Source organism: Hoplias malabaricus, chromosome 14, assembly GCF_029633855.1.
Source record: "Hoplias malabaricus isolate fHopMal1 chromosome 14, fHopMal1.hap1, whole genome shotgun sequence".
NCBI lineage: Eukaryota > Metazoa > Chordata > Actinopteri > Characiformes > Erythrinidae > Hoplias > Hoplias malabaricus.
The window spans coordinates 15,969,716-15,997,497 of NC_089813.1; the positions used below are offsets into that span (position 1 = coordinate 15,969,716).

Below are 27,782 nucleotides of genomic sequence, written 5' to 3' on the forward strand. Positions count from 1 at the left end.
TTCCATAATCTCCTGTCACTCAGTTAACTGTACTGAGTTAAATATATTTCTGATTCAAAGATGGGATTGATTTTGTCATGATAATTATAGTGTTTCTTGATGTTGAAGCCCAAACATAGGGAGGGAGATCTAGCATTGTATGAGGTACTGTGCCAAGGTTTAAAGCACCTGAGAAAATGAGATTTAAAAAGCTATTCATCTGAGCAGTTTAGTCTAGTCTATTTCCTGAAAAAGCAAAAGAAAATCTAATATTTGGTATAAAATCAAATAACATAAGTAGGGGTATTCTGTAACTGAATGTTGGTTTAACCCTCCCCTTGTGGCAGCCTTGTATTATTTTAAATTGTCTTCCAATATCTAGATTTACAGGTTAATAAGGACTTCATTATGTTAATTTTTGCACAGTTCTGTAAAATATTCTGCAATATTACATTATATAATTAATGATATATATCAAATTAAGTGGTAAGGCAGCCACACGGGTCCAGGGAAGTTGTAGGTTCAAATACTGCTCCGGGTGACTGTCTGTGAGTTTGGTGTGTTCTCCCTGTGTCCGCGTGGGTTTCCTCTGGGTGCTTCGATTTCCTCCCACAGTCCAAATACACGCTTGTAGGTGGATTGACGACTCAAAAGTGTCCGTAGGTGTGAGTGAATGTGTGAGTGTGTGTCGCACTGTGAGCCTAACCCTAGCTGAATTAAATTGGCTGAATTAAACAGTGTTCTTTAGTAGAAGACTAAAATCTGCCATTACATCAACCATACATTTTACAAGTAAATATTGTAGCAAAAACAATTCCTAACTGAAGCTTATAGTGGATGCAGACAGAGAGAGGATGGGACAGTTGCTGTCTACCACAAAAGAGGAAAGAGTCATTCATTCTGAGCCAACCACAAACTCCAGACCACATCCTCTGCCAGCTCCTTCACCCTCTACCTCAATCCCCAAGTCCCTCACTCAGCCACGGGACGTCCTGTAAACTCCCACCTCCCGGCCTCTCACTCATCTTCAGCGATGCCATACAAATCTCCTTGCCTTCCTCAGCACACCACAAAGGTTCGGGGATACAAGTGAAAAGCTCCAACCATCCGCCCAAATCCTCCCATTGCCCTACTTCCTTACCCAACAGACCCCCCCCCCGGCATAGAAACACACACACATAACCTCCTCCCAGTAATCAAAATCCCCTCCCACCACCTCTAAACCATACCTACCTCCCTCTAGGCCCCACAAACCAGCCCACAGCCCAACACACCACCTCCCCACCTCCACGGCTGTCCTCCTGAATATCACCCGCCCCCTTTATCCTGTGGGTGCAAAGTTGGGCAACATCTGGATGAGTTTATGAGAGAGAGAGACAGAGAGAGAGAGAAAGGGGAGGGATTTTCTCTCCCTTACAAGGATTTCATACACTGCCTGATGTACATTAACAATGAAAGATATAGGGACTATACAGAATGCAGAGTATACGACACACGGCTTAATAACAGTATACTGTGCAAAAATGCCATAGACGTTCATTCATTGTCTGCAACCACTTATCTAGTTCAGGGTCACGGTGGGTCCAAATCCTACCTGGGGTCACTGGGCGCAAAGCAGGAAAACACCATAGAGGGGTTGCCAGTCCTTCTCAGGTTGTTTTTTAATGGATAAAGCATTTATATTTAAAAACTGATACAATACATATATTTTAAAGGAACACTAGATAGTATTTTTACCTTAAAATTACAGCTTCAAAATTAGTGTGATGCTCCACTGACCTGTAATAGGTAGAAATGAGCGTCTGTCATTGCTACTTCAGACTCAGCACTGTAGAAACTGCACTATGTAACATTTGGGGGCCTCCCCTTTGATTTCGGGACAGTGCTGTAAGAATGAAATACACTCTTACAGTAGGGGGAGCCCAGGCACAAAAATACCAAATCTTTCCTAGTGTTGTTTTAAAGCCACACTACAGAAATATTTCTATACTTAGTGAGCAGAAAAATGGTGATTACATATGAGTCATGATGAAGAGGCTAAAATATTAATTCAAGTCAGAGCTGCTGGGTCAGATTTGGTGGGATCTATGTCATACGTCTATATAGACCGACTTAGATATTGAGTTAAAGAAGGTCCATGTGTATGGGCACAAACAAGTGCCGTGGAACTGTACGGCAGCAGATTCAATTTCACCACAAACAGATTTGATATTTAGGTCCAAATAATTTACAAGTATTACCAGGATAATTAAATATATATTAATTAAATATCACCAGGATTCAAATGTGCAATCTTCTGGCAGTCCGCGTGGGTTTCCTCCGGGTGCTCCGGTTTCCTCCCACAGTCCAAAAACACACGTTGGCAGGTGGATTGGCGACTCCAAAGTGTCCGAGTGAGTGAATGTGTGTGTGTGTCTGTGTTGCCCTGTGAAGGACGGGCGCCCCCTCCAGGGTGTAATCCCGCCTTGTGCCCAATGATTCCAGGTAGGCTCTGGACCCACCGCGACCCTGAATTGGATAAGCGGTTACAGATAATGAATGAATGAATGAATCTTCTGGCAAATGTTTGGCAAAGCTGCACCACTGAGTCCCGACATTTGGACATTTTAGCTGTATTTATAATTTTGCAGAGTACTGTACTAAAACATTGTTGATAACAGTTTCAGAAAGGTGCTCACCTGGTGTCCGCAGCTGGTGTTACTAAAAGAATGATAATCTGGTCCAAGCAAGAGGAAATGACCTTTAATGCACTGAGACAAGCTGGTCACTGCAAAACATTCAGGAGTGTTTATTCACCGTGTGTTTGCAATTCTGTGAGCATCTATACCTCACAAACTTACAATCACACCACTGGCCACAATACAAGTATCGTCTATTCACTTAACACTGGCACGCAAACTTACACACTCACACACATACATAGCTACATTAAGCTATACAACATTAATCCTCACTGTTATTGCAACCTCCTGGACGAAACCCTGCTTTGTTTAAAATAAATGTCTGATCAAACAACAAAACAAATAAATAAATAAATTATTAATAGAGAAGCTGACAGAAAAATAGGTGAAAAAAAAACACTAATGTTCATGAAAAATCTGTACAAAAAAAATAATAATAGAGAAAAGAAATTCAAGAATAAAACCAAACCAAATAAATAGAACAATAAAGATCAGTGCAATATAAAGTTTTAACAACCACGTCATTCTTTAAATAAGACAATGTTACTGCTGGGTAACAACAACCAAGAAATATCAGTAGTGGACCTCAGTTGATCATATAATAAAATTGCTTTTCTAGCAAATCATCTTTTTCTTTCCCACCGCCCCCGAGTTTCGAATACATCCTAATGATTGTGAGCTTGCTTTGAGCTCAAGCTCTCAGGTTCTCATGCACAGCCCTGTCTTGTGGCGTTGAAAATTCATGCAGTAATTAAAGTGAGACAAGAGAAGAAACTAGTGGCCTGATGGGAACTAAAAATGAACAAACTGAATTGAATTGAACTGAAGGTAATAGGCGTCAAACAATGTTTTTTGCATCATGCTAACTGGTGTCCATTTTCAATTTGCAATGTGAAAAAGCAAGGGAATATAACTTCATAAGAGAACTCTAAACTCATTTGCTAATCTGTGTGCATGTATGTATTGTCATTTCTTGGTTGAACTGTAATTGTTTTCTTTTTCAATGAGATATTGGAGCCCAAAACAGACTATGCTTGTATTTAGGCTGGTTGTATAATTAATCCCAATAAAGCTGTCCGTACACTGCATTTTTAAGCACACATTTAGCAGCAGACGAATTTGGAACTTCTTTTCATTCTTAAGACGTGAAATCAAGTTAACTAAATGACTTTATCAAAAGAGAGACATTTTTGGCACATTGTGTGTAAAAATTAAATGCCATATTTCACAACTTCCTTCCTTTTTTTACCTTGATCTTCCGACTGGTCCAAAGAGCCAATTTTGGCTTCAAGTATAGACTGTTAGACACATTACATCCAAAGGTCGAAGTTCAAGGCTCTGGTCAGTGTTTTAGGAAGTCTTTGCGCTCATTACAAAGCAGTTAAAGACCTGTTTCCTTGGAAGGGTCTCTGGAAAGCACACAACACATCACTGTCAAAGGAAAACACAGAGGTGACCATTGATGCCTTAACAAAGAATAATGCAATGGATGTGTAGAGTTGTGTTTTTTGTTGTGTTCGTGGCATTCTAGTCCATGCTGTATGGTACACACACCCTCACACATGGATCATGGATACAGGCAGCTTCTCTCTTAGGCACTGAGGAAGAGTAGGAGTCTTTTTCAATCTGTTGGACACATGAACACATGTCCTTACTGACATGGGCGAAGACAGATGTTTCCAGTCGAGGAAAGTGGGTTGGATTTTTTGTTGTTGTTGTTTAATGACAACTTTCTGCCATGAGTGACAGTATGTATATCATTGCTACGTATTGTTTTATTAAAAAAATAAAAAAAAAAAGGTGAGAAAAAATTGATAGAATTTTAATCTGCCTTTAATAGACTTTGTCTGCTTAATTAGTATGAAATGCCTTGATACACTCTCAGAAAACTGTTACTGTTGTGGTACATTTTGCTGTCACAGTGGTAGTACCCTCAAGGGTTCAAATGTATTACTTTTTCATTAGGTATCATAATGGTACCATATTCTATATTAATTGTTGATTTAAGTTGCGTTGATTTTATATGCCTAATTTCATTCTCAGGACTTTTTTTTGGTTCTCTATTATTATTTTATTGTTGCTCATGAGGCGGCGCTTTAGGATTTTATTATGAAGGTTTGAGGTTTTTATTATGAAGGTTATGAGTTTGAGATGGGCTAAGCTTGTGGAACAATAAACAAAATGAAGTACATAATCATACAATAACTATTTATACCCCCCATCACCCCCCCCCCCCCCCCCAAAAAAAACCCACAATTTAAATTTTTAAATAAAATATACAGATCTCTCTCTCTCTAACCCTGTCTTTATACTGTGTGTACTTTGACGCACAGATTTAAGAGAAATATAAGGCAACAAAGGATACAATTATGCTGCCTTGATAAACCATCCACACAGAGATATCTCAGCAGGCAAACATTTGATCCAGACATGACTGTGTGCCTTTCTGCCTTCGAAAACTGCCTGAGTAGGCAGCAGTTGTTACTTGTTTGAACACAGCCAACATCTTGTATTAGTTCTGTCAATTAAGACCATATAAGGCAGAGAAAAAGACAACCACACCATTCCAAATGACAACAATATGACGTGGATATGACCATAGTACATATCATAAGAAATATTAACAGAATTGATCATCATCAAATATTATCCAGATGGTGGTAGTGCTGTAAGAGTGTAATCCACAGCTTGTCTCTGCTGAATTCTGTTGCACTGTGATGAAGTGGGTATGTTTTTGAGGCTGCTTTAGGCTTCATGGTGAGGGTGTAGTGCAATGGTGGTGCCACTGGGACTCATTCTAGCTGTAACTGGAGATGAGGAGCTTTAGAGAGAGGGAACTCCTTGTTGTGTTGAGGAGTAGCTGTCAATCCTAGTATACTGCTCACCCATTTTCAGCCAGAGAGCTGGAGAGAGAAAGGGGAAGAAAGAAAATTTAATCAAATATTACAGCAACTTCACTAGTGTTTGAGCAATGGACTTAAAGTGGTTATTAATATCAGATCAGATGTTGTAAGAAAACATGGAAATAAAAATACTGCTGAGATGCAGATCCACAATGTTGCCTCATCCTTTTCATGCTGCTCTTTCCAAATACAGTGCAGCAGGTTGTTTCAACTACACTGACATCTCTGAGGATAGTTTGAGATGTTTACAGAGGTCAGGCAGTTGGAATGAAATCCTGGACTGAATATTTTACTTTTACTTCTCCTGTGGATGTCAGAAATTCGTGTCTAGTCAAATAAAGAAACAAAGGTGACTGCTACCGGGAACAAGGGTACTTTTTTAGTACATGCTCGCTCATGGTTCCCAATGAGCCGAACAGGGACTAAACATGACGTATTAGCCTTCTAGAGCACTGATTCATTAGAGAGACGTGTCAGTCATAACCAAGCGCAGACAACCAGCACAAACTAGCTGTTAGTAAAATCTCCAAGCTTCAGTAGAGATCTCAGCATGTGAAATTTACCCCATTGGTGGCTGATGAAAAAATACAGCAAGAGGCATTGATCTGTTTTAACTGGGGCGTGGAGCTGTGTACAGTCCCAATAATAATAATAATAATAATAAATACACAATGAGTGAACAACACTTAATGTTGCAATGTGTTTAAATGCCCTGTGCAGGACTGGCACCCCCTTCAGGGTGTGTTCCTGCCAGTGATTCCAGGTATGCTCAGGATGAATGAATGAATGTGTTTAAATGTTTTGGTTTAATAAACCTGCTGTTCCTGTTAGAGAATGTGTTTTGTGATGTCACTGGCTACATTTTGGGGGAAGGCACCCTAGTTGAAACTGAATCTGGTACCAAAAAGCAAGTAGAACCGAGCTGAGTAGACCAAGTACCATGCAGGGTAAAGTGCCATATAGTGCTGTAAAAAACAATTACAATCTGCTACTGAAAGGGGGAGCCCTGGAGTAAAATTAACAATTTTTATTTAGCATTCCTTTAATAGGAAAATTAAAATATAAGGCTAAATACTAAAATCTGGTATTGAATGTCACGGGAATTCACAAACTCCTAACAATATCTATTGTTTTTTGTTACAATTCAAAATTCCAAAATGCACTCCGATCTTTATATAACCTCCATCCACACCTACCAACTCAACCTTTGACTTACAAATCTCACAACACCAATAACAGTCCTCAACACCCCCAGCCCCCCAAGTCCTCTCTCTCTAACCCCCCAAGGCTGCTCTCTCATTAGTGGGGGGGTGTAGTGATGGGCCTGCTCTGGGCTATAGCAGAGAGGAAGCTTGGGGGTGGCTGCAGGCCTGCTCAGTAGCAGCCATAAAAGCCTCTCTGCTGGGTGACATGTTGGGGCACGAGGATGGATGGAGACCCATGTGCTGCCCAAATGTTCCTCTGAAGGACGCCAAGTGCCCTTAAAATCCTTGCTGTGTCTCAAATTGAAGTCATTTACATAGTGTTCTAGCCACTTTTAGTGCTGCTTGGGTGTTCACACTGAGAAAAGTTACAGAAGGTTGTGCACTTTTTTAACACTGATGTTGTCCTAGAACTGCCAAACAATTATTTAGCCATGTCGGTAACACTTTACAATGCAGCCCTCATTTTAGAGTGTACTTTCACTGTACTTAAAGTGCAACATGCTGCGTCTTAGAGTGCACTTTCCTGGTACTTAGTGTTACTTCTCCACAAGAATCTGTACATATCACTGAGTGGGTCATACATGTACTAAAATTTATGGCAAATCTAGCTTTTGATTGCCCACAAATTACAATGTAAACACTGTCTTCAGTTTTTTATATATAAATGTGTTTGTGCATGTAAATAAAACTTCTGTGTATAAAACTGCTCAGTGATATGTGCTGATTCTTGTGGAGAACTTACAGAGAAAGTACATTCTAAGACACAGGCTGTATTATAACGGATTACCACCATATCTAATATCAGTGTCTATTGCTTTGTCTAATGTTTTTTTTTTAAATTCTATTAAACATCAACATGAACACACCTATTACTGAGTCTGGGAAGCGGCTACAGAAGATAATTCTGTCAGTCTTCTACCAGCATGCTCTAGACTCCAGGCACTAGAGTGTATAGTGTGTAGTGTCCATATTAGATGAATTGAGACACAGCATCTCTGCACAAGCATGGTATGGCTCAGCTGGCCCCTGATGTTGAGTCGTTGGCCTCCGTTGACCTCATGGCACTGCAGCACCTGTGCCAGCGTTGAGCTAATTAGACAGATCCGGAAGAGGTGAATGTGTGTGTGTGTGTGTGTGTATATATATGTGTATTGTATCTCCAGCCGTGATGCGGAATTAAGTTCTGAAGGTCTCAGCAGGAAGCGACATTCCGACATGCACACTCCACTACACTTATTATCTCCCTCTTTTTCTCTCTCTTAACATGCCTTCCTTCATGTCTTTTCTCATTCCCCTTCATCCCAATCTCTCCCCCTCTTCCTACATAGTCTCTTTTGAAGCACTTTTTATTGTCACTGACATCAAAGTCATTGCTCTAGAAGCCTTTAAATTATTCAACTTCAACAATAGGGTCGGGTTTCAGCACATGGCCAAAACGCCTCTCAAATTGTTAATGAGATATATTAGGCATTTCCTCTTAGACTTGAAGTAGTCCTGCTGCCTGTTAGAGGACACTGTGAGACTGTATGATCTGAGATCAGGAGTGGAAAGTCAATGCAAACTGCAATTTTATGCAAGACTAATATGTAATCATTTATTGCACTTTTTGTAAACAGTAATTCATCTAAAAGAAACAGGTGCAGATTAATCTAGCCCTTTCATGCCTAACTGAAGGTCTATGTCTATATAACAATGCTATTATTACATATATACCAAATTCCACGTGGTTATGTTTAATCAGTTTACCTGTAACACAAAAAATGACTATGTGAATGTATGAATCTAAACGTCTAATGACATCGTTGTGTGCAGTATTTAAACATGTACAGAAAGCCATAGAGTCAGAGGTGTTTTGGAAAAAGTCATATTGTGGCTGCAGTAACGCCTCTGTGCCAGCAAGGGCACCTCCAAGCATGAGCTGTAAGTCAATTTTACATTTATTTATATATTTATTTGTCACATTTAATTGGACCAAAGAGATATGTACAGATTCCTGTGTGTCGAGCATAATGCCTCCTAATTACTCATTAGGTCAGAGAAGCATGGCAAGAGAAAGCCTGGCATTGTGGCATGTTATACACTTACTGTAAGGAGGAGAGACCCACTCAGGGGAGGGGGATAAAATAACTAGGCAGGCTTGTTTTAGTTTTTCGTTTTATGGCACGGCTGCTATGTCCCTGTGGCAGTGTGGGCAGAGCTCCAGAATTGTGTGATTTTAAAAGGCCTAAATGTGTTTGGCATTAGTACAAACATCTCGCCATCGTTCAGAACAAACTCTCAGAACGTGTCCCCTGTTCTTCGGGCGAACAGTTGCAGAACAGATCCCTTCTTCCTCTCACATTGCTTTCTTCTCTTTTCACCCCCACTCTCCCTCCTTCCTTTGGCCTGGCGATGTGTTTGAAAAACAATGATGTATGCCGGCCCGTGTCGAGGCGCCCCCATGACTGTGCAAACCGCTTTCAAAATAACCAGTGGTCCTTGATGGCCTTTCAAAATCCAGCAGATCCTTCAGATGATGAAGAGAAGGGGACAGAACAAATACAACACTGTTTATTCCTTTTCTGTCTTTTTCTCCTTCAGGGTTTTCTTTTTTTCCCTTGGTAAGAGAGAGAAATAGGAGGGAAAAAGGAAAGGGAATTTGGTTGAGACGGCCGTTGAGACTGCAAAGGTTCATTTCCTGTTCCTGTTGCGCTCTGTGATTGGTCGATGCCCAGTCCTTCAAGAACCATCCATTACATGTGTAAATAAATAAACAGTCTCAATGTAATTAAATGGAGGTGCCATCATTTGTTATGCAACTGGAGGAGAAAAAGCCAAAGGCAGGGAGGGGATTCGCATAGGCGGCTTTTTCTCAGGTTTCTTGCTTTCTCTCCCTGTCCGGACCGCTGAAATTAATGATTTTGGGGTCCAAGAAACAACAAATAAGGCTGAGGTCTCGTCATAATGGAAAAAGACCTCTACTTGGGCACGGCTGATGGATCTGGTCCATTTGAGATCCTGTCAGCACCTAAGAAACAGCAAACAAGATCTGCACCAGTCCTGGCTTTAGGGAGATGATGAGGGTGAGTGGGTACACATGAACATGCATGTGCCAGAATGTGTCTGTGTGTGACCTGTGTACATTAGCCTTTGTTTGTTTTGGTTGATATGCATACTGTTGTTTAGGCTAAATTTAAATCTCTGCTTTAGGTATCAGAGATTGTGTTTTCAGATATACTCTAACATGCCTGTACATGCATGGCTTTGTACATAATTTCACGAAGGTAATACTGTCTCTGCGTCTGTGTTGGTATGTCGTGAGGCTGAGTTATATCTGCCGATCTAGAACCAAGTATAAGCTTCATTCTGGAAAAATAAATACAATTTAAGACAGTCTCCACCATAATTTTTTCCCCCAGCTCTTAATGCTACTGGCTAAAAATCATCAAACATGTCCCATTCCTTTCTGGAGCAAAATTGTGCCGCACAATTAAACTTTCAGCTGTCTAACACTGAGGTTATTAAATACTAGCACAAGGATAATGTAGCACAAAGTAATGCAAGTTTATATTCACCCACCATCTCTATACAAACTGCTAGCTTCAGTCATTGCCTCAAACCACACCAAATCTTCTAACTCCAAATAGACTAACCCAGAGGTAAGAAAAATCTAAAAAAGATCTCCTGTAATTCTCTGCAGTTTCTCCAAGACAACAACGAGATCAGAGGGAGAAACAAAAGAAGATTTTAGCATAAGACTCCTGCTGCTCAATTGTGTCTCCTATGCCTCAGTAATCTCACATGTCTCCTCTTGAGCTTCAGTGGATATCTCAGTAAAGACCACACTCTGCTGAATTTGCCAAATGAACTACACCCTACTCTCTCCTTTATCTCTCTCTCATGTCTCCATTTAGTTTCATTCTTTTAATCCTTAGGTGTTTTTTAAGAAAATCACCATTATGTCTCTTGAGCCATTACAGAGCAACCTATAAGCAATAAAATATTGGGAACAGTGTGACATCTGTAAAAAAAATGAACAAATGTATACATGTATAATTGGCTAGTATCTTAAAGCATAAACGTAATCCATGTAGTCCAGTGGCAAAGTCACTTTGTGCCATATTAGTATGTATGCCCAGACACATACTACTGTACATTTGTCTATGTATAACAAATCATGATTTGTGAAAAATATAAAAAACCATATAAACAAAAGAAAAAAAAAAACACACCACCTTCATCCTGTATCAGTTTGAAGCAGGTGTTATAATTTATACATACAATTTGCACTGTGCTATTTAGGGTGTATAAACTGCAATTATTTGTTAGCTACTTTAACCTGCAAATCCAAAAGAGCCAACATGTCTTGCCTGATCAACCACATTTGGTATAACGGGAAACTGTTTGAATTACAGTTCCGTAAACCATTGCTTTAAGCCAGTCGAAGACATCAGTCACCAACACAAGGGTTCATCAGCAATAACAAGCTCTGAATTGGTGGAGCATGTCCTGTCAGGGGAAAGAGTCATAACTGAGTGGGAAAGTGTTGCTGTGGCAGGGTTGTCTAGCAGGGGGGCAGTTGGTGGGTGCGTTTACTTTGGGCCTGCAGGGTAATTAGTGCATGCTCTACGGGAGGATCAAGGTTGCCAGATTTCAGGGTGTTAATAACAGACTGCACTGCTGCCTCACTAACACCTGCGGAGAGAGAGAAGTTTCCTCCTTCTCCGCCTCTGTCCTTCTTCAACTCGTCTTCTCTAAGTGCACCTTACTTCCTTACTGTTCTGTCTACCTTGCTTCCCCTGTCTAGCAGCTCCTCCTCTCTTTCTCAGCCTCTGCTTTTCTCTCACGCCATCACTCTTCTCTCTAGCGCTGGGAAAATGTGTCATTTTGTGACAACTGACTTGCTTTATCTCTTTCAGGCAACAGTGTTTTGTACATTTTCATGGTATATGGTTTTATTTCACTAAAGGTATAAACAGTAAATTTATCTTCACTTCTAAATGTGTATATTAAAATGTTGTCTAATATAGTGTATTTTTTATCTGTACATGTACAAAATATTTTGACACAATTTTCAGAGAATTTCTATTGGTTCATTCATCATGAAATTTGTGATGTGATGGACAGCTGATGTGTTCAAACGGTGTAGTAAACTAAAAATCAACATAAATGGAGAGATGTTTTAATTGGACATTATATATATATATATATTTTTTTTTTTTTAACCCAAAACCATGTCACTGCTGGGCTGAGAAATCCCACCAAATGTGTCCTTTGGGCAGTGTACTCAGCTCCATGAAACATACAAGATCACTTGAATTAGTTAAAGTTGATGTAATTAGTAATTAGTAAATGTCATGTGATAATGTGTAAATTACAAAAGTTTAATCATAGCATAATACACATCATATTTGGTAAAAAATCAACAGCTGAGGAAATGCTCTAGGTAAGCAGCCCTGGAAAACAGCATCTGCTAAATGAATACATTTTAATGTTCATGTTTTATCATAGACAAAATGTCATTTCACAAACTGAGAGTCTGTAATTCTATAGCCCTTGTGCATGTATTCCATTTATATATGAACTAATGCAGAATGTACAGAATGGTTAGTGCAGGCGTTCCTGAGCCAGCAAGAATGTAGCATGTCTCAGTGACATTGTCTGTTTTGTTCTGCCACTCTAACCTCTTCTAACTTCTCAATTACTTATCCAGTTGGCCTGGCACTTTCATAAAGCGGTTAATGGCCCACCTCCTCATTCTTCATAGCTCAGCACCTGGGTGTGAATTGACGGTCAGGCTGTGCTCTGTCACTGAAAGGGGAGAGCCTGCCTCCATATCCCATAGTCAATAGCCATAAAACTTTGCATGACAAACAGAAGCTGATGTGGCTGTGAAGTCAACATTGTCAACATTCTAGAAAAGACAATACATAATATACAAGCCAAAAACTATAGATGTCTTCACCAAGTTTTACGGTTCTGATCCCAATGTCTGCTTATACTAACCTAATATTTATACAGAAATCAAAGCTGCATTAAAGTTATTATCCACTCTAATATAGGTACCACCGCTGTCAGAACAAAACCGTACATCAAGTTTTGCACTGTTAAATGACAAAAGCTCATAAAGAATGGGATAAAAGAAATGCCTAGAAGTGAAATTAAATTTTGCCTTAACTTAAAATTAAAGTAAAAAATATGTCTTGCTTTGTAGAGTTATGTTTTTGGAGATATATCACCACATTAAAACCACTTCAAAATTTTACATCAGGAAAAAAAGTTTGTCTGCACTTGTAATCCAACTTTTGTTCTGAATTAAATGTATTAATAGGCTGTTTGTCTCCCTTTGCTTTATTAAAAGCTTCTAAACTTCTGACTTGGTTTTAAACTAAAGGGGTGGTTTCCCACCAGACATGAATTAAGCCTGTTCCTGGATTACACAACTTTTTGAACTGTGATTTTCCATTGAAAGGGGTATATAATCCAGGACTAAGCTTAATCCCTAACTGGGAAACCAGCCCTACATGTTTTACTTGATCATGACTTATTGTTAAGATAAAGTAACACATACTTACTTGGTACTTGGTCATAATTACAATTATGTCATATTAATTATATATAATTAAGCAATGTTTTCCTATAATAAATTACTATATAGCTTTATACAAGTTAATAAGGCAATGTGATAATCAGACCAAGGTTGCTGCAGGTGGGAGTCCCTACAAAGGTTTAGAGGTGGTGAGAACGCTGAGTAAAAACAAGGGGAAGTCCAGGGTGAAGTCATAACACCTGCTTTGTTGTTAGGATTGAGCAGTATATTCTCTCGTTTAAAAGGTTACCTGTAATGCCCATTGTTATTTTTACTAAAATTGTTGCATGTTTATTTTAGCAACATTAGCACTGTTCTATATTCCCAATATTTTCTGATACCTCTTGTGTAAAGGCCAGTAAACCTTCTTGCAGGCTTTGTTGTATCTCCTTGTAGTCTTTGGTGACCATATTGGCCAGCCCATCAGTGCTCATTTACCTATGTGAGCAGTTGAAAACACTCCAGTGTTCATCTTCAATGTGCTTTCAATAATGAACTGTGGGGCACAATCTATGCTTACACTATGCTGAGAGCAGCAAATAAAAAAACAAAACAAAAAAAACAACTGAATGACATCAAAGTATCATATCAAAGTGACCGCTAATGGTCCGTTTCATTTCTGACTTCTCTCACATTACTTTATTCATTCATTCATTGTCTGTAACCACTTATCCAGTTCAGGGTGGGTTTACGTTAACTACACTCTTAAAAATAATGGTTCTACAAAGGGTTCTTTGAGCAACGCCATAGTAGAATCACTTTGGTTCCATAAATAACCATGTTTCTTTAGGAGATACGTGAGTGTAAAGAACATTATAAATGTTTAAAAACAAGAAAAAAGGAAACTATGCAAGCCTAGTTTTACCAGACTGCCATTAGCCTCATAGCCACTGTTACAGAGGTGTTTCTGGCATTTCAAAAACAGGAAACCCCAAAATACATACTCTTGTCATTGGAAGGTCTTGAGAAGTTTTGGTGATTCATATCTATGTCTTTGTTTATATGTGGGTTTTATTATGTGATTGTGTTTTATAGAAAATCTGGAGGGCAGGACTAATAATTGCAGTAATGAAAAAAAAGAAGAGTTTTGTTCATAATATATAACACCAGCATCAGTGTTTTTCTTGTTCATTCTATTTAAACATAAATACTAGATGATCTACTATGAAAGAACAAAGAAGACCAAGAACATTTTGTTGATTTTAAGTATTACAAATACTTATTTAAGGGTGGCATGGTGGCGCAGCAGGTAGTGTCACAGTCACACAGCTCTAGGAACCTGGAGGTTGTGAGTTTGATTCCCGCTCCGGGTGACTGTCTGTGAGGAGTTTGGTGTGTTCTCCCCGTGTCCGTGTGGGTTTCCTCCGGGTGCTCCGGTTTCCTCCCACAGGCCAAAAACACATGTTGGTAGATGGACTGGTGACTCAAAAGTGTCCGTAGGTGTAGGTGTGAGTGTGTGTGTCTGTGTTGCCCTGTGAAGGACTGGCGCCCCCTCCAGGGTAAATTACCCTGTCCAGCTCCACTAGCCGATGACACTGTATTTGAGACTCTGAGCTCTTTCTTGAGTTACTGAATCTCAATACACCCACAGACGAAGCCACGGTTCACACTGAAGAACCTATACTACTTTGGTTTCTGCTGGGAACGAATCTTTCTGGTTCATGAGCCAGTTTATGTCGGCGGAAACATGCTGAATGGTTCCAAATTTAGTTCACAAACTGGAACCATTCCCTCGTTGGTGGAAAAGCACTATGTGAAATATTCCTTAACTAACAACAGACGGTGCAGTATTGCCACCTTGTGAAATATGGCTGAACTAATAGCAGAAGGTGAAAAATGTTCCTCGTGCATGTGCGTTTCAACATTAGGTGTCAGTCAGTCAGTCAGTAAGCAAAAATGCCTCTTGTAGGCACATCATTTGGTCTTAAGGTTCGCTACCCATTTAAACGTATTAGCAAAAATGGTTCTTTATGGAACCAAAAGTGGTTCTTCTATATCATTACTCAAAGAAACTTTTGTAGCACTTTAATTTTCAATAGTGTAAAACATGATTAAAAATGCATGAACGCTATAAATATTCAGCGTATATATATATATATTTTTTTTTTTTTCGACACATATTTTTCTACATTAACTTTGATAGCACTGGTTATAGTGCTGGTTAATTAATTTGTAAAAAACAATGGTATCATTGACATAAAGTATATAGTTCAGATCCAAGTCTGTTTTAGTGTTAACTGAATGTACATACAATTTGTAATTATGCAAGCAATTATGCACTTAGGTAATTACATTTAAATAGCAGGGAAACATAAAGCAATAACTTTGTACTTGTAAAGATTAAAGCTAGAATATCTCAGGTAACATAAACCTTAGCTGAGTCCTAGTTCAACTCAGCTGAGGTCAGACCACAATGGTGGGAAGGAATGTGAGTTTTGGTCTGTTCCCTCCATTTTCTAAGTGGCAGCAATGTAAACTCTACGAATCTAGTTTTACATTTTTTTTTTGTTGCTCCCCCCCAAAAAAATGTACATATGGTCTCTAACCCAGTGTACCCCCTCCTCCACCCCCCACCTTCAAAAATTGCTAAACTCAATTACCGGTCCAAAATTTCCCTTACTCTACCCACTGAAGGGAGGAAAAATAAGCCATTCTTGAAGAGGGAGGGCTCAGGGTTACTCTGAAATGCCCTGAGACGTGCGAGTGACAGCTGACTCCACTTACCTGCTCCCTTCCTCGCCTGCCACTGCTGCCTAAAGAAATCCCCAAATATAATTAGGCTTCAGGAACCTATAGACATTTTCAGGTTGCCTCCATGTTGTCGGATGACCGTCTGAGAACTAGAGATATACCAGAACACAGCAAGACTTGTTCCCATGTTGCCATAGTGACTGATGCTGAGCGGAGGGGATATTTCATAACAAAATGAATTAGGTGAGAGTGAGGGAGCAGGTTGGTGTCCTTGAACACTGGCCCAAAATGTTAAAGAAGTGCTGTTTTCTGTAGAATACATGAACTAGGATAGAAGGCTGAGGTACAGAACCTGAAAGCTTACTGTTCTCTTTTAAAATTAAGTCATTATATGAGCACATATAAATATCCCCAGCTAATAATGTGAGTAGGGCATCATGATATGAACAAAACACTAGTTATGAGATTAAAAATCTGCACAATAATAACTGCAATAGGCAATAATGTGCCCATGATGTGGAGCACCACAAAATCTACTATTATACACAGAGGGCTCTATCACACACCCTTATAAAGACTGTGACTTGTACTGTTGTGTAAGGTTGCGCAAAATAATTCCAACTGATAAACCCTGAGGAGCTTGTATCAAGGACCAAAAGCAAGGATTTGACTGAAAAACAGCAGCAACATGACTTGAAAGCCACCACCTGTGGTCAGGAAGATGTTGCGTGCCTGTATCTACCAGCTGCACCATTTAAGGTGGAACTAGAAAGCTGACTTTATTGTGTGGTCTATGAGGAGAGAGTACTGCATTTGCTTAGTTCTGTGGGTGTCCACCAATAATGAACTTAACAATACGTTAAGTAACAACTGTAATATTAACATTGGGAGACAGCATGGTGCTGAATATTGTTGCTGCTCAGTTGACTGACAGGACAGTAAAAAAGACCCACATAGCAGTCATCGTGGAACATTTTGGTTCCAAGGCTACCAGAACTGCTAAAATACAAGCTGTATGTCTCACTTCTTTTGTGAGCTTTCATTAAGCCTCAGTTTTTGTTCGCCAATTTTCACATATGAAATTCCATTAATTTCAATGAGATTCGCTGCGACAGGCAAATTACGTACACATGACTTCTGGGTGAATAGATTTTGCCTGCAAAGTTTCAAATCAAGTTCATCTTCATCCCCAACCAATAGCACCGCTTCTCACTCTTTGTGACCTTTGCTCTGTCTGAGCCAACATGGAAGAAGCACTGACTGTTGTGGTTTCAAAACTGAATGGAGATATTACACAACATTTTCGAGTGGATTACAAAATACAACTCAAGCGTCACAGTAAAAGTAGAGCTAACGAAACTCTTATCTGACAACTCATTATTTTTGCTGCTGCTGCGAGAATACCAGTGCTCATCAGATATATAACTGCTGAATCAAAATGGAGGACTGTTTACAGCGCTGATTTCGAGACAAGGCTAACAGCAAAATCCCAGTGTGCCCGGGGCTTAAGTGTTCTTTTGCTAAAAGACACCTGGAGAAGAAAACATTTTTATACAGCCTCGATACCAGCTAATCTTACAGTTCAGTTATAAATCTCTCTCCATAATATAAACATCAACATACGGTGTGATTTTTCTGTTTGCACATTTCTCTCCTGGCATTGTCTAAACTAGCACACAGGCATCTCCTCCATTTTGTCAGTTCTTGTCCTCCATCTGGATTTTGTGCGCCGACGGTATCACATGACTGAATACAACCTTTTGATCAAGATGCTTACAGCACACAGTATAAATATATTGTGACTGATTAAAGACTTACGGGCATATTGCAGGTTTTTGGAATATCAGTATATGATAACGTTTAGCAAACAATATATTTAGCAGCCAGGCTTTTCTTTTCTTGACTCACACTCACTTACAGAACGACTTCAATCAGTGAACAGTTTAGCTGTCTGGCTGATGTACCTGCACACAGACAAATGTTTATACAGGTATTAAGATATACAAACATTTGCAAACAAGCAGCTTACATGCAAGCGCGCGCACACACATAGATTCTTTTATACATGTATATACAGGAACAAACACACCATAAACACACACACACAAGAAAATGAACATTCTGCCCTTGACATCACAGTAAAAAAGGCAAAAAAAGAGAGAAAGAATAGCCTTGAAACCAACCCACTCAATGAGAACATCTCACTGTTGAACAATTGCTCAGCGGGCTCTTGCTTTCTTTACCAGCTTTTCATCTTTTTTTTCCTCCCTTTTCTTGCCTCTCTCTTCCCTGCCTTTTACAACTTCCTCCTGGTGGGGGCTGCAGCTCAAACCCAAACAAAACTCCATTTTTCAGTTATTGGCCCTCTCGGCATGTAATGGAGAATCAAGCTAATTAGCCCTCCAGCTGCTTTCACTTGTGCTTTATGTAAACAATACCTGCCTGGCTCCCTCTCATACTCTCGCTCTCTCTCTGCCTCCTGGCATTAAGGAGCTAAATGCCTATTTGGCCTCCCTCCACCATTCCATAGTCAACCAAAACTTCTAACCTTCCACCTATGGACCCGTCACCCAAAAACTCTCCAAAACTAAAACTACAACCCCCACTGCCTTGATCCCCCCACTCACACACACACTTTCTCTACTCCCAGACTCCAGGAGAGGCTTGTGAGCATTTGCCTAAAATGTCTTCCTTATATAATAGCTCAAAGTCAAACAAAAATCAGCACAGAAAGAACAAAGAATGAGTGGGTTGGTTGGAGGCCGCAGTAAAAATTAGCTTTGTGCTAAAAATAAAAACTTTTTAAACCATCATATATTGTGGAGAGAAACTATTTCCAAATGAGTGTGTGTGTGTGTTGGTTTGTGTAAGCGTATGTTTGGGGTGGGGGGGGATGAGGTAGGGTGAGGTGGTGGGTCAGTAAAGAGCCCTCACAGACTAATTACATAATTTCCTTCATCTGAGCAAACACTCGCTGGATAAGAATAAATGTGAGGCTGGGTCATGCTAAGCACTGCTGAGGGCCTCCTGTGTTTTTGCTGTTACAGATAGCATAGAAATAGCAACACACAAACATTTACTGAAACAGACCTTAATATTGCACACATACCTGCATATTATAGCAGGTGTTGCAGAGCAAAAAAAATCTCCAACTCATACTTACTTTCCTACATGTTTATATACTAAGTCTGTTGTAAAAAAGCACTGGAAATTCATGACATTTTTTTTGTCTGTTCCTGGTTAGCATTGTTAGTGATACCAGTTAACAACAGCGTATTTTGTGAAATTTTACACATCCACAACACTATGGAAACACGTCCACATACAGCACTTGAACAGTACTGTGTATGACTGCTTTAATGAGACACAAATGTATAGAAGCTCTAATAAACTATTGCTTTTAAACACTGTTAATGTACAGGCAGCCATCTTGGATTCTGAACTTGGGATTGTTGAGGCTTCCCTGACCTTCTAAGTAGGAAATCTTATCTAACTAGTGGGGCCATTACAGTTGAAGTTTTCTACTTGGAATTCAGAAAATTCCAACATCTGAGTTCAAATATCTGAGCATAAGACCTATTTGTCAACTACTTGTATAAATTATTCATTCATTTTTAAAAAGTGTAAGTTTTCAAAGTTGAATTATGAGTGTGAGGCCTTATACAGACTCTTAGCCTTGAAAGAGTAAATACGTTTCCTCTGGAATATCCAATATATAGCAAAAAATCATAATAATTTTAACGAAATAATAAAATTACTGCTGAAGTACAAAAGTATGCAATCAAAACAATCTACAAAAAACAAGCAGAATATTTAAATTAATTTACAGCAGCTATATATTACATACTGGTTACATACTCTCATTTCTGACTTTGCAATCCCATGGCTCACTGCATGTGTTCTCAGAGTTCACCACTAGGGGGAGGTCACTGTTGATTCAGTTGCACACATATTTGGTGAAAAGACAGAGTACATACATTACAGTAAATTAAAGTAACTAATAGGCGTTTAAATGTAAGTGGGCTAAAAATTTTACACATGAAATGTAATAAAAGTTTCAATATTTATCTCCATGAGAAAAATAAAAAAAGATCCAACAGACCACACCATCGTTCCTGCCCTTCAAGCTGAGTGATAAAAAGAAGCAGTGTGGAAATAGTGGACACATTTTGACCCCTCTACCCCCACCCAACGCCCACCCTCCTTTTACCCATATATTTTTTTCTCCCCATGCACAAATTTGGCAAGCTGAAGCTGGAGTGTTTTCTGCTTGATGGTGGTAGGCCTCTCACCTCTGCCAAGGCACACCAATTAATAACCAATAGGGGAGGAATTTGAAGCTGCTTTGCAGGTTGTTTTGACAGTCATGTGCACACATACTTTGCGGAGGAGAGAGATGAAGGAAAAAAAAGAGACTTTTTGGCAAGTGTGGGCGTTCAAATTCTCATTTATCAGTAATAGTGCCGAGGGCGAGAGAGAAAGTATGTTCATAAAAAGAGCATGGTGTTCATGCAGGCCCTAAGTGTGGGTTTCAGCAACAACAATACAGGCTAAGTGGAACTTTATCCAGGTTATGAGACTTCACAATTTCTTGCTAGATTTAGGCTGCTTTATCACTATGTGTGTGTGTTCCTGAAAGCATTCATATGCACTGATTTCTTTTTTATATATACCTTATATATCCCCTCTCATTTGCATCTATAATTATTTTCATGTCTGTGTTTCATGGGAGTTGTGGAGGGATGTATGCAATATTGATGCAAAGGCTGGCCAACATGGACAACTTATACTACTACTAATTTTACTACTGTGGAAAAAAAAATAAAAAAAGATTCTCTTAGTTGTACTGACCATACAGGAGCACTTTGTAGTTTTATAATTACAGACTACAGCCCATTTGTTGCTCTGTGTAGCTTTTTTCCTCCTTTCACCCTGTTCTTCATTGGTCAGGACCCCCACAGACCACCCCAGAGCAGGTATGATTTGGGTGATGAATCATCCTCAGTGCTGCAGTGACACTGACGTGGTGGTGATATGTTAATGTGTGTGGTGCTGGTACAAGTAGACCAGACACAGCAGTCCGTCAGGAGTTTTTAAACACTGTGTCTGGTCTATTAGACCTCATATGTCCACCTTGTAGATGGTGTCAGAGAGAGTAGCTCATCTGTTGTGGCACACTTTGTGTTCATCCACTGGTGCTTCATTAGTGGAAACAGGACACTGTTGGCTGTATATTTTTGGTTGGTGGACCAAGAGGTTGGTGACACAGAGGGCTTCGAAAACTCCAGCAACACTGCTGTGTCTGATCCACTCATTCGAGCACAACACACTAATGTACTACCACCACCATTGAGAATGATAACCAACCAATTCATACCTGCTATGTGGTGGTCCTCTTGGGATCCTGATCATTGAAGAGCAGGGTGAAAGGGGCCTTACAGAGCAACAGGTCAATTCCAGACAGTGAGTGTAGAAACAAAAAAGTGGTCATAATGTTATGGTTGATCTGTGTATATTCCTTACTACCTGGTTTACTAACTATCAGTCTGCAGGTTGGCATTGGTCCTACTGACAGTCTACAGACAGTCTCAAATGTTTAAAATGAAAGATATGTAAACTAGCAGTAAAATTCACTTATATTTAATGGTCTGTTATCATTCATTCATTATCTGTAACCGCTTATCCAATTCAGGGTCGCGGTCGGTCCAGAGCCTACCTGGAATCATTGGGCGCAAGACGGGGAATACACCCTGGAGGGGGCGCCAGTCCTTCACAGGGCAACACAGACACACACATTCACTCACACACACACACACACCTATGGACACTTTGGAGTCACCAATCAACCTACCAACGTGTGTTTTTGGACCGTGGGAGGAAACCGGAGCACCCGGAGGAAACCCACGCGGATACGGGGAGAACACACCACACTCCTCACAGACAGTCACCCGGAGCGGGAATCGAACGCACAACCTCCAGGTCCCTGGAGCTGTGTGACTGCGACACTACCTGCTGCACCACTGCCGGTCTGTTATCAGCTATTATTAAATTAAATAGCTCTCATTTCAATGATGTGGTATATTAATAATATTAAAGGCAAAATCCAGAATATCTTTATTCATAAAAATACCCACAAAAATATTCATCTGAAACTGTGACTGTACAAAGATTCTTAAAGCACAAAACAGAAAAAAAATAGAAGTGATACTCAACAATGCAATGAAAATGCTCAACAATGCAAATGATAATATAATTAAAATTATCATTAAAAACAAACAAACAGGCAAAAAACACACACCCATAAAACAACCTCACAAAAGCATGACAAAATAGATTTTGACACCAGCCAGAGCCATGAGACGGTCAGACTCCCCTACACTATCCAAAACTGAACCCAAAGGTAACCCTGACGCCCGGCCGAATGACGTGTGAAATCTGAGCAAGCTTTAAAGTGCCTCCCGCAGGTATGGGCTGAAGGAGGCCCCCCAGCTCTAAAGCTTTGTGGGGGTCAGGGTTCTTTCTGCTGGAGCCTATCACAGTCCCATCTGGCAGAGAGAGAAAACTAAGGGCACCCGGATCTTCAGATAAGCAACCAAGCCTGTTTGGAATGCCCCCCGGACCCCCATGTGCCAGCCTGAGTGGAAAGGAAGGATCCGGTAGGGCTCCATTCCAGTTGGGCTGAACTTTTATGGGGGCCACAAGAGGATCTGGCATATACTTCTCTTTCCCTGAGATATATCTAGCATCTCTCTCGCTCTCTCTCTTCCCTTTTAACATGCTTGTCTTCCTAATGATTTACTGTTGATGATGGCCAGAACATCTTTGTCTCTTCTCTCTCTCTCTCTCTCTTTCTCTCATGGAACACAAGTCGATGCACTTTGTCTTGCATATATCACAACACATCACAAAAGTCACTAGTGCACACAAGCCCAAAAGCAATCTCCACATTGTCCTGTTTAAAAGCTTCTCAACATTGCTTGTGTGCTTAAGCTTGATCTCTGTTGTAACTCATATTCATATTTCAATCGGGGCAAACTAACCAGCCAAACTTTCCAGGACAGATAGGAAGCAAATTCAAGGCCAACGTCTTGGATCACTTCAAGCTCAGCAGACATAAAAGTATGGAAAGCATAGAAGAGATGAATTCTGGGAATTCAAACTCCAGGGGCATTGCCATGGAGTCAGCAAAATCTCAGATTCAAATGGTATAACCCCCATAAATCTACAATACTCTTTTCTTGATCAAAGTGTGTGTGTGTAGAATATTTGAAAAGCATCCAGCTTATGGAAAATCAATTTTCCCATTCTTTGTAAATTCAATAAAGTTTAAAGTTTAAGGTACTCTGCAAACATTGTAAAAGTTTAAAAATGTAGAATTCTCTTTCCAATCTCTGTATCCCAAACATGGGAAATAGTTTCCCTTCATAGTTGTAAGGTGTGTTCAGACTTGTAGTTCGGGTCCCTTGTTCCAGACCAAACAATGATACATTGTTATGCTTTATACACATATGTTGCACATATGACTTTTATTGTGCGAGCCAGTCATCAGAGTCATCAGCTGGGCTTAATGAACTTATCAGGCTTGTCTCTGTGTATTTATTTAGTTTTACCAACTGGAAAACACGGCAAAAGGTGGTAGATGGATAAAGGAGTCAAAAATGCACCAGAAATTCCTCCACAGCATTAACAGAGTTACAGAGAGGAGGTTTGTCCTCAACTCGCTGTCAGTTTGTAACGTACTCTGTTCTCTTATGGCATGATTATTTTAACAATTTGGCACTTGTTTTTGTTTTTTTTTAAGGTATTTTCACACATGTAGTTTATTTGTTTGGGTCCGAATCCGTTAAAGGAGACATCTACGATTGTGGGGAAATGCCGTTTTTTCTGGTTTGTTCAGGTTCAGAAGCTCTGCATTTTTAAAGGTGGGAATTTTGAATTTTGAGGAAGAATTTGAGGAAGAAAAAAAAGACTGTTGGTTGTATGTGGCTAAAGTTGAACTTGCCTGTATATTTATATTCACTGTTTAAATTACCACAGAATCTAATTTGTAACTTAAGTAGTACAGATTTGTAGCTTTTTCGGTTATGCAGTAAACCATCTCTCGAATTTGGTGACATTCAAACTTAAGTAATCAGAAAGAGCAAACATAAGTCAATTACCCAGCTATGGAGCAAGAATATCAATAATGGAGCAATATCCTCATTTTTTCAAGGTAGATGCTCTTGCAGAAATTAAGCTGTCTGTGCACATCCCAAAACATATAAACAATAAAAATGTTCAATAAACAAACAAAATAAAAAGTGGTAAAAGTGCCAAAATGTTGTAGCAATATTATCATATACGCAATTTATTACCATGTCAAGATCAGTGATACTGCACATATTCAATCTGGGAAAATTATATATAGAATTTTAGAAGCTTTACCAGCTCACGTAATGGCTGCTTGCAATGTCAGGCCTCTTCCTTGTGTTTCCAATGCTTCTAGCAATATTCTTGTTGGAGAGCTGCCCTATTCATTAAACAAGAATTGTAGAGATGTGTTAGCATAGAATCAAGTGTATGTGTGTGTGTGTGTGTGTGTGTCTGTCTGTGTGTGTGTGTGCGCTGGTGGTTAGGAGGTGTGTGCAGAGGTTGGAATATTTACATTTCATCTCAAATCTATTTAGGATCATTTGAACCAGTTAAGAAAATAAATTTGATCCTTAAGATCCCAATCTGTTCTTGGGGAATAACAAAGGGAGCAAAGTGAAGAGGAGGGGGAAGGTGTCCACCTTTAAACATGAAAAGCAGCAGAGCTAGCTTGGTGTGTATTTGTGTGGATGCAGGAATGAGCTCCTGGATTTAACACAAATCTGTCTGCTGTAGTAACAGTTTTCATGTTAAGTGAAACAAAGGTGGTGAGGGAACATTTCGTTATGCTTTATAGAAAAGCACATAACTGGATCTCCAGTTGAATTAAATGAAGTGGGATGATTCCAAAAGGAGAGCAGCAAAGACCACAAATTCCTCCCTCTAATCTCTCATTATGTCAATGATTCAATGATAAGATTAACAGAGGCATGGTGAGACTGGACCCTAACAGCCCACAAAAAATAAATTTCCTTTGCAAAATTATACATGAAAAAATACTAACCTTGTCATCTAACGCAGAGTTTAAAAAGTCTGGTTGCCTAAAGGTTCATTACATTCTCTTCTCCAGAAGGAGTTGTGAATATTTGTCAGCTTTCATTATAGTATGTTGCAAAATAAAATGATAAATATACGTTTTGGAGATGAATTGGACATATGACATCAGCTTAAAGATCTACAATTGTAATAGAATAAGATACAATTTTTACTTTAATAAATTTACAGAATATGAGCCCTTGAGGGAACCACGACAGGACACCACAGGCGTGAGTGACAGCCTTTCCAGTAGGTCAGTACGTTAGGTATGTTTTTTAGAATATTTCTTGAATTTCCCTCTGGGATGCCTTGAATTAATTTCTTTCTTTCTTTTTTTCTTTCTTTCTTTCTTTCTTTCAATCAAAGCAAAACATACCATTACAGTGACAGTTTTCTGAGAGTGTAGAGTGTCTTTTTTTAATTCTTGTGGCAACTGGCTCTCAGCCACCAATCCAAGGAGAGCTTTAAACTTCTAAAACGAACAAACAAACAAAACAAAACAAATATACAATTAATTAAAAAAACCTTAATTTTACAAGCTGCCCTTGTAGTTTGCCCTTGTAGTTGATTTTACAAATGGCTAGTTTGTGCTGGATGTCTGCATTTTTTCATGATTGACAAGTCTCTCTGGCCAATCAGTGCTCGGCAAGGTTTACATGTCATGTTTAGTCCCTACTGGTTCAAGACCCAGAGCCGGCAAGTCATGACTGAAGTGCCCTTGAGCAAGGCACCTAACCCTCAACTGCTCTCTGGACACCGTGGTTAGGGCTGCTCACCGCTCCGGGCATGTGTGCTCACTGCCCCCTAGTATTCACTAGTGTGTGTGTGTAAAAGTGTGTTTCACTGTATGGACTGGGTTAAATGCGGAGAAAAAAATTCCTCTGTGTGCAAACACAGTGGCCAAAAAAAAAGATTCTGATTCTGATTCTAATTCTACTCGGCTCGCTTGGAACTATGAGTGAGCAGGGACTAAAACAGAACCAGATACCAGGTACCAAATTTGCGTAATGGAAAAGCAAAAAACTGAGTAGAGCCAAGCCAAGTAGTAGTAACTAGTAGTAACTATGCAGTGGAAAAAGCACCATTACATTCCACTGGGAGTACAAAATATTGCCATTCGGTCACTCACCAGCATTGCAAAATTTTTCCTGCCATATCACATCACAGCTGGAAAAAAACTAGCTTTAGTCCGTGCTGTTGATATTTAATATCATTTATAACACTGCATGAAGAACACTAAGAGTAAACAAACTATGTATTTAATATAATGTATATTATGTTAAATTAATATTTAACATTTTTAATGTATTACACACTTATATAACATGCTTCCAGCAGTGGCTTTTCATATAACACACAGTGCACTGAAAGTTTATGCTGGATTTCACTTCACAAAACATTTGGCGGATTTCTAAAGAAATCCTATCTCCACATGTGGGTGCTGGCATGAAAATGTTTGGGAACTTCTGGGCAAAGGGGCAGCCCTAACAATGATAATTGTGTAACAATACATAGCCAAGGCTGGAATGCTTCAGCTACGAATAATACGTTTTGCAAAGAGAAGACAATGTTTCAGATATTTTGCTTTTTTTTTAAGAGTGAATAGAGCTTCACATGGGTATAATACTCCTTTAGATCAGAGCCCTTGAAATATCCTGAAAGTGCACAGGTGACATGGATCAAGCATGTAAACACACAGGCAGTTTTCATTCTTTTTTTCCCCTGCCTGCCCTGAATCCACGTCATTCGCCCTGGATGTGCCAATCATCTGTCTGTCTTTCATGATTGAATCCAGATTGCAGCACAAGTTCCTGTCTCAGTGGCCTTGCAGTGCAATGCAGCCGTTCTGTTCACAGAGACACCTTGTCTTCTAGCTAAGAGTGTGTAAGCTTAGGGGCTGCCGAGGCAGGTATAGGGGATTAGACTAATGTAGCTACAACAGCACTGTGGGAGATTGGGGGGAGACCCACAGAGCCTGCACATGAATATTAACATTGAAAAGAAGTAATAATAATATTAGATTTTAAGGAACTTCTAGCCAGTAAAAGACTTTAGTTCTGATAAAGAGCAGGTATAGACCAGTCTGTGACCCAGAAAAAAAAATAAAAATTCAGCAAAGAAAAACATTATTTTATATTGAACTTTAATGAGTCTGACTCACATCACTCTCTTCCAGTGGAACTATAGGAGTACTAAGTTAAAAACTTAAAACTGCAGGTAACGAAGCTCAATGTTCTACAGTTCCATGCCTTTAGAATCCAACAAGTCGCTTGGCAGGCGAAAGCAACTCTGGTTTTGCAGAGCACGGAATTCCTGTCCAGTGCCGACTGGGGTCATGTGCTGATGTCTGCTTAAAGCTCTCTGAGGCTAAAAAGGCGGATTAAGCCGCATAAGCTAATGACCTCTGTTAGCACCTGAGCTCTAATGGTGGCTGAAATAGCACCTTGAGAGTACGGTTGTACTGACAAACTGACGCGGCCAAACAGATTTCTGTTTACAAATAAACATGTTTCCTTCATTTTAAAATCTAAAAACATTAAAGCAATTGCAACATCACAGATTTTATTTCAGGTGGTGTGCTTTAGCAGTA

The 27,782-nt window shown here is 39.6% G+C and overlaps 1 protein-coding gene across 2 annotated transcripts in view; it reads right to left on the reverse strand.

Annotated features, from left to right (window-relative positions):
* Positions 1-4,916: 4,916 nt before the first annotated feature.
* The window catches only part of LOC136665649 (ERC protein 2), a 259,064-nt gene continuing 236,198 nt past the window's right edge, over positions 4,917-27,782 (reverse strand). For both annotated transcript variants that reach the window (XM_066643294.1, XM_066643293.1), the window contains one exon: positions 4,917-5,563. The gene's annotated coding sequence lies outside the window, so the exon portion shown is untranslated. The remainder of the gene's footprint in view (positions 5,564-27,782) is intronic.